The sequence below is a fragment of the Anarrhichthys ocellatus genome, unplaced genomic scaffold, assembly GCF_004355925.1.
Source record: "Anarrhichthys ocellatus isolate YVR2014 unplaced genomic scaffold, GSC_Weel_1.0 scaffold99, whole genome shotgun sequence".
NCBI classification, from domain to species: Eukaryota; Metazoa; Chordata; class Actinopteri; order Perciformes; family Anarhichadidae; genus Anarrhichthys; species Anarrhichthys ocellatus.
The window spans coordinates 37,101-45,154 of NW_022280129.1; positions in this window are offsets into that span (position 1 = coordinate 37,101).

The window sequence follows — 8,054 nt, forward strand, 5'->3', positions numbered from 1 at the left end:
TGCATTTCCTTTTGTTAGTATATTAAATTCCTTTTGATCTAAACTTCAACCAGCTGATTCGGCCCTGCTTAATGATGGAAGAAAGAGAGCGGGGGGCTGCCTCTTCTCCTCTGAACAAGGAGGGGGGCTTTTTCCTTTACCTTTTGTTTGAGAAATTTTGAACATAACAGAGGCTACGCTAAACTAGCTTAACAAACAATAACTCCGCGCATGACGGTAGGCTTCGTAATTAACGGACAATGCATATAGTCCAAATCTATATAATTAACACAATGACAACAAGGGGGGCGATTGTGGCTAAGTGGATAGCAGGGCCGTCTTTCAATCAGAGGGTCGGTGGTTCGAACCCCGGCTCCACTAGTCACATGTCAATGTGTCCTTGAGCAAAGACACTTAACCCTAAATTGCTCCCGTAGTTGTGCCTACGGTGTAGAAATGTGATAGACTCTGAATTGTAAGTCGCTTTGGATAAAAGCATCTGCTGAATGAATGTAATGTAACAAACTTACAAGAACCAGTCACGTTTATTCATATGGCAGCAATATGCATTCTGCTACACGCTCGAGGGCCATTCAGATATTAGATGTAAAAAAACAAACGCAGTTGTCTTTAAGTGAAATGCTGTTCACTTAAAGACAAACTCCACCTCCTTTCTTTGTTGACAAAGAGTTTAATGCGGTTAAATCGGTTAAATCCCAACTCACAAATCCGTTTCTGCTCCTTCAGCCATTGAGTGTTAAAAACAAAGCTAGATAAAAAGAAAATATATATATATACACCAAGCAAAATACAAAAAATGTCATAATTTCTTCCATATCTTTTAATTTTAACTCTTACTACTCCGACTAAGCCTCTGCTTAAGTTTCGTTTTCAAATAGTCACGTGCTCGCCCACTGACCAATCACAGCACACACCTAAAAACTGAGCTGCCCGTTAATGCTGACGTACTTGTAGGCCAGCTAACAGGCTCTGGCACGTCAAAGAATACGCCCAACATGTCAAACTAAAGATCTGATTGGTTGAACACTATGACAATCAACAATATCGTCCCCATTCACTTAAACTGCACATGGATTCACTTGTGAGTCTGCAGGCCTCTGCCTCTGTTCTTACCTAGAGACACAGAGGTGAAATCTGATTGGATAAAAGCTCTACTTAAAACAAACTGCACTGGAAGCAGAGCAACTGAGGAAGACAGTAGCTGTGCAATGAGAAAATAAGATAATGGGAAAAATATTTTTGTAAATTATAATACGTGTAGTGTATTTAAGAAAAAATATTAAATTATAAAATAGCTATAACTTTGTGATTCTGTTTAGGCCAGCAGAGAAGGCCTTGCTGGCCCTGACGGCCCACCACTGCTAGAAGTACAGTTAGCACTACAGTTAGTAGACTACAACTACAGCAAGTACACTAATTAGCCGACACTGAACCCCATGCTGAGTCTCACAGCAATGATGTCACCAGTGTGCCCTGGTTGTGCTTTGACATCACTCTTTTACAAACAGAATGTCACCTCATATAGATCAATCAAAACATTTTAATTTGGATGAAAAAGATAACTTGGAACTTGGACTACTACTTCATCCAGCTGAAACCTAATCTCTGATCAAAGAACGACAAAAAGTGTGAATTTTGAGTAACAAATGGCCGCCATCTTGAAAGATTGCGACCGTATTGAATTTTTATTGCCACCATTGAATTTCTCGTGTTAAAATACATACATTTTGATGTCTAGATTATTAAAATATGTCCAGCCATTCAATTTCTACACTGAAAAACCTATTCACATTTTCGACGACAGCCATCTTAAAAAATCTTGGATTTTCAGGTGGATACCGGGCTTTTCTGAAAGAGTAGTTCCTAGGCATTATTCATGCCAAATTTGGTGCTTGTATCACCAAGTGAAAGATTATAATGGAATATTAACTTAATCTGCCGCACTAATCCCAGCTGGGAGCACTTGAGAGTTTTTTCACCTGAGAGCTTTGGTTGCGTCTAGTTGCTATGATACGGGATATTGGCGGAAGTAAAAAATGCCGTTACAAGGTAGAGTACTTGCTCTGATGAAGAGAAGGATGATGATGATATTTTGTGGGTTAGGAAACATCTCGGCGATCAGGCTACGATCGGTCAAGAGCTGAAGTTGGATGGAGCCCGGTTCATGGAGTAGGGTATCTTTGTGGTATTAGTCCCACCCCCACTCCACTGTGGTTCGACAGCTGGGTAAAAAGTGACAATCAATAAAATAAAAACAGCAATAAAATGATTTGACCCAACAAGGCCCTGATCAGACAGAGCTTGTTTGAGTAGTGACTCGTGTTATTTTCAGAACGTGCCTGATTCCTGCAGGGGACCGGACACTTGCGGCTGTTGTGTTCGCTTCTCCTCGACTAAATAACATTCTTAGTTCAAGGTCCACCTATTAACCTTTTTCTGAGCTTCCAACCATACCTCACAGCCTACGTGTCACATGACAAAGACAGTCCCTGAACAGACACAAAGGTTACAATCAGATTTTTTAAAAGTCTGTCAGGACACTCAAGTCTGTGTTCTCTCCCACTCAAAGACAAAGCTCCATTCTTCTAAGAAAGCTGCATTATCATTCCAAAGTGATTTTTTAGCTCACCTTGACTGCTCGTGTGATTTTGCTGTGGACTTGGTAGTCTTGGAATTCTTTTTTTTTTAAAGATGAAATAAATACAATAAAATGTTCCAACACACAATGTGAAATCGTAAGACTTAGTTATTGTTTCGCTATAAAATGTTATTCTGTGTACTTAGTTTGTGAAGGACAAGTGACTTTTTTCATCCGTACAGTCAATCCTAAAAATAAAGACCACAGTCTATCGGTGGCTGCGTGGGTCTGTGTGACGTACATTTTATCATCTGTTCGACTCCACGAAAGTTTGACCAAAATACGTGACCAAGCGGACTGTATCCATTACAAGTGCACTGACTGTACATGTGCTGAAAAGCAAACTGGACACTTGTTTTGTGCACTGTTTGTACCTACTGTGTGTACTGTGCTCACAATCCTTGTTATTTTTTAACTGTTGTTCAGCCAAATACAACAAATTGAGGAGCTTTTCTTCCTGCTGTCAGGAGGTCACCATCATGTTTCCTGTGCATGTGTGCAACATGTCTGCAAAAGCAGACCCCCGGTTGTAATATGCATAGAAGCATTCTGCCTGTGTGCAAGTTCACAGCTGTCACAGCGTCTTCATCCATACTGAAATATGAAAATAGTCTCACAAAACATTGTCTTTTTGGTAGCTGGTCTAGAGCTTTTGATCATATCACATGATCCTATGATCATCTAGTAAATGTACTCTCGTTTCCACCAGTAACCACAGGCATTATCAGATCACCCAGGACTGGAACCCTGGGTGTATAACCAGAGGACATAATTTTCCCAGATGGAAGGACAGAAGCGTGGGAGGAGCTCAGGTTTCTAATAGAGCAGTGTAAGGACAGGAGTTCACTAATATATGCAGGCAGAGACCATGCAGTGCTTTATACACAAACAATAAGTATTTGAGGTAACCTCTTGTGTGTTTTAGAAGCCTTGCTCAGGTGTTTTGGGCCCGCTATAGCTGAGATAAAGACATATCAGTGGTGGCAAAGTATGAAGTGTGTACTTTAATCAGTGTGAGCAAATAAAAGATGTAAACAGAGTCATTGGGAGTTTGCTGTGCCAAAGAAATAGGGCACCGTTATGTAAGTTTGAGGTCAGTTTTGAGCTTGTCATCTCATTTGTCTGTTTATGTAAATGTTAGAATATTATGTTTTGCCTCCCTGGTGAACCAAGGTACACACAGCTATTTGTGTGGCTGTGTGTACCTTGGCTCACAATATGAGGAACAAGCATTGTCATATTCCAGGGTTAGCTGAGGGAGCATTTACCTCACACGCAGACCCACGACACAAAAAATACATCATGATGTAATGTGAATTAAAGAAACATTAAGGTAGGAGGGAGTAAATATTTCATCTGCAGTACCTTGGTGTATTTATAAAGGTATTTAGGCATGTGAATCTCAAGCACTGCAGTTCTATTTATTCATGTATATTTAAAGGACATAAGTGACTGTACAGAGAGGTGTGCCATGTGGGAATATGGAACTGAAACTAAATCTCGACAGTAAACATACTTTTTTAAATGATAAGTCGTTGTTTTTTTAGTGTTGCAATTGAAGCCATCCATAGTGATGTAATAACACATTGATAATAGACAAATCATACTATCTAGGTGTGCTCCTGTATTGCCAGCGTGGAGCAAGGGTTCAACAATATAGATCCAATAGATAACTTACCTTTACCGTAGAGTGAGCACGACCTCCCATCAGGGTAAACAGGACTACGAGTACAGCCTTGCTATGAGGTGGAGGCATCGCTGTTGTTTGAGCCAAATGCTAACATTAGCATGCTGACATGGGTAGTGTTAGGGTCCGTTGTGTAGGGACCATGAAGGTCTGAACAACATATCATGGCAGCCCATCCGATAGTTGAGATATTTCACTCTGACCAAAACACAAGCGGTGGACGTGTCAGCAGTCTGTCATTCCCAGAGTCACATCACTACTGTGGCTAAACATGAGCCTGTATTTCTTTTATCCCAAACATATAACCTTTTATTTAGTCAGGTTAGATTATACATATAACCTCAGCATTGGACTCCAGCCACTAGCAGGTGTGATGCTGTAACAAAAATGACCTCCTGGTACGCACACCTTGTTGAGTGTACAATATGTCAACACCTAGTCTGTATTTATTGTTTGTTCAAACAAAAACTCTACAAAATATAAGTAAATGTATGTTTTTCACTTTATATTTTCATTTTTTGTTAATTTGATTTCTGGGCTGTCTCTGAGGCTGTCACACAACTGTCCGGTTTAAACATACAGTATCTCCTCCAAACATACTGTCAAATGACGTGTTATACAGTATTGGATTTTACTTGCGCTCTATTCAGTTCAATGTATTTTCCTGACCCACCATCTTTACTAAAGTAGTTCCTTTTTACTTAACAAAACCGTACAGAATGCCCTAGCCCTTAGCTCATGCAGATGAAGGTAAGAATGCCATCATGCGTATGTGGGTGATTTAACTCATTAGCAGAGCTACAGGTGTAACAAACCTGTTGGGATCTGTCTGGGGGCGCCTCAGCTCTCTTTGTCAATAGTGAAGTAGCTTCCTGCCAGAGTGCTGCTGTCACACGGGCCTCATCCTTAATCATTCAGCGCAACATACCGGCTCACGACCCCCATATGTTTGATCACAATGTGACAGAGAAGTCCTATTAGTCCTCTGTACCCTACAGTAATTAAACTTGTCTTGTTTTTTTCTATTCCCTCTGCCCCCCCAGCCGATCACTGCTTCGCTGCATCCGGTCCTCCACCCTCTCTATAATTATCCATCTGTGAGGCCGCGAGAAGCCAGCAAGGTTGAAGGTAAGTGTGTTTACTGCATAAAGAACAAAAAAAAGAAAATATTGGCTGAGCCATTGATTTTCCTTTGTTTTCCTTTTAAGGGTTGTAAGAAAGTTGATTTCAGACAGAATGAACATTAGAGGTTATTTTCACATCCTTTCCTTGAGTGCAGACTGCTGCACACACTGCAAGTGAAGCATTGAGCATTGGTAGGGTAGTACCACATGGCAACTTCTGCTTCTGGAAAGTGTAGCCAATGATTACGTGTCTTCAAGCTGCATTCTCTCTGATGTCCATCAGGGGGCGACTCCTCTGGTTGTATACAAGTCTATGAGAAAATGACTACTTCTCTCTTGATTTATTACCTCAGTTACCATTGTGGTAACACTTTATAATAACTACACACTATGAAGCATTAGTTAAGTATGAGTAAACACTTAATTCATCATTTATAAAGCATTGTTCCTACATTAATAATTCATTAGTATGCAGTTCATAACAGTTATAAATGTTTTCTTCTTGATTAATAAGCTCGTCTGTTTCATGATTGCGTTTTCATACTTTATAAATGATGGATTCCCCATTTGCAAATGAAGTATTATATATTTTACAAACCAATTATTAAGGAGTTGTAGATGATTAATAAGATCATTTATAAAGTGTTAGTAAATGATTAATAACATATTTAGATGTACATTATTCATGCATTTATATATATAATGGTTAGGGACTATGTTAATATATGCTTTATAAAAGCATATTAATACTGCAATTCATGATTAATTCATGATTTATTAAGGTAGTTACTACTCGTTAGTAAAGTGTTTTGTGTGACCTCATCTAAAGTGAGGACTATTTATGCCTTACAAAGCATTTATTAATGACATTGAAAGGCCAGCAGTGCCTCAAAACACATCCATTGGAGGCCTTAACCTGTACTAGTACTAGTCATTCATTCATACATCGTCCTTCATACAGTAACCTGTACTAGTACTAGTCATTCATTCATACACCGTCCTTCACACAGTAACCTGTACTAGTACATTCATACATCGTCCTTCACACAGTAACCTGTACTAGTACTAGTCATTCATTCATACATCGTCCTTCACACAGTAACCTGTACTAGTACTAGTCATTCATTCATACATCGTCCTTCACACAGTAACCTGTACTAGTACTAGTCATTTATTCATACATCGTCCTTCATATAGTAACCTGTTTTCTTTGCAAACTTGTGGGACTGCAAAATCTTTTAACCTTCCTTACCCGTGAGCCCCCAAAGGGGGGGCTATGGAGAAAGTTTAGCGTACAACGTGTCGTACAATGCACTTCTCAGAAACAAATATAATGAATGTTACACACATGTTATATACCCACTTAACGAAGAGATTCTGGGCAAAAATATCATGGAAGCCATTTTACACACTGCAAACACAATTATATACAAACTAATATGATCAACTAGAAGATGTACCACAATACCACGTATTTTTCGCCATGACTCGGCGAGCTACGCACTCCGGACAAAGCTACGAACACAAAGCTAAACGCTAACACGGACAACCAATACATCGGAAAGCAAGAGAATTCGACACAGAATCCAGAGATACCTTCAGAATTTCTCTCCGTGAAACCATTACAAAGATACAGCCAACAAGCAACACAATAACAAGCCGCTCCACCGCAGAACAAATCATAGATGCTCCTTACTTTGAGAAGAATCATGAAGACAAAGGAATAATATCCCGTTTCTCTTCTAAAAACACTGTTGCTACGTATATCCTGTGTGTTTTCTGAGCTGTTTCAAGCATGGGGGACCGAAGTGGACAGAAGGGATTTCACTTTTGGCGAATGAAATAAACACCAGGCTACTCCCACTGAATTCCTGAGACTCTGACGCATTGAACGAGGTGTCATTGTCTGAAATTGACCAATCATAGGCTGAGATAGCCTCACATAGACACAGGCAAACAGCAGTCAGACAAGGATGGATCCATGTTTCACAGCGCAGAGAGGATCCAGGCTGTCAAAATGATGCCAAACTGCTGTATTTGGATAGATTGAACACTATTAGTGATAAAACAAGTGCAATATATAGTTATATAGTATATAAAATTACAATGGAACAGCTGGAACATGTTTGATAATTTGATATACAATATAACTATATATTTTGCTTGACCCCGCCTGACCTCTTTGTACTAAAACCTCTCTAACGTAGTCATGCTTCAGTTTATCAAAGTCAAATTCTGCGTAGAGACTGCTGACATATTGTACTATGATTTGGGAGAGTTAGGCTTTCAGCTGCATTATTTCAAAGAAATAATATCAATAAAAGTGCTTTTTTTTCAGGTGAACCTGAAACTTTTCAATTTGAGCTGTGTGCCATCTTCATGTACCCTTAACCAGTAACATACGCTGTTAGCCCGAACTAGTTGACTTTACTAGAAAACCGCGTGGAAAACCGTTGCCTCAAACCATTTAAGTTTTTACAAATGGAGGAACTAAACAGATCAAGTTGTGTTAACATAGAACCTTAATGAATGCAGCAGACAAATTTAAGTCCACATTAGTAATCTTTACTAAAAATCATTAGTTCACTTGAATTATTTTTTCTTT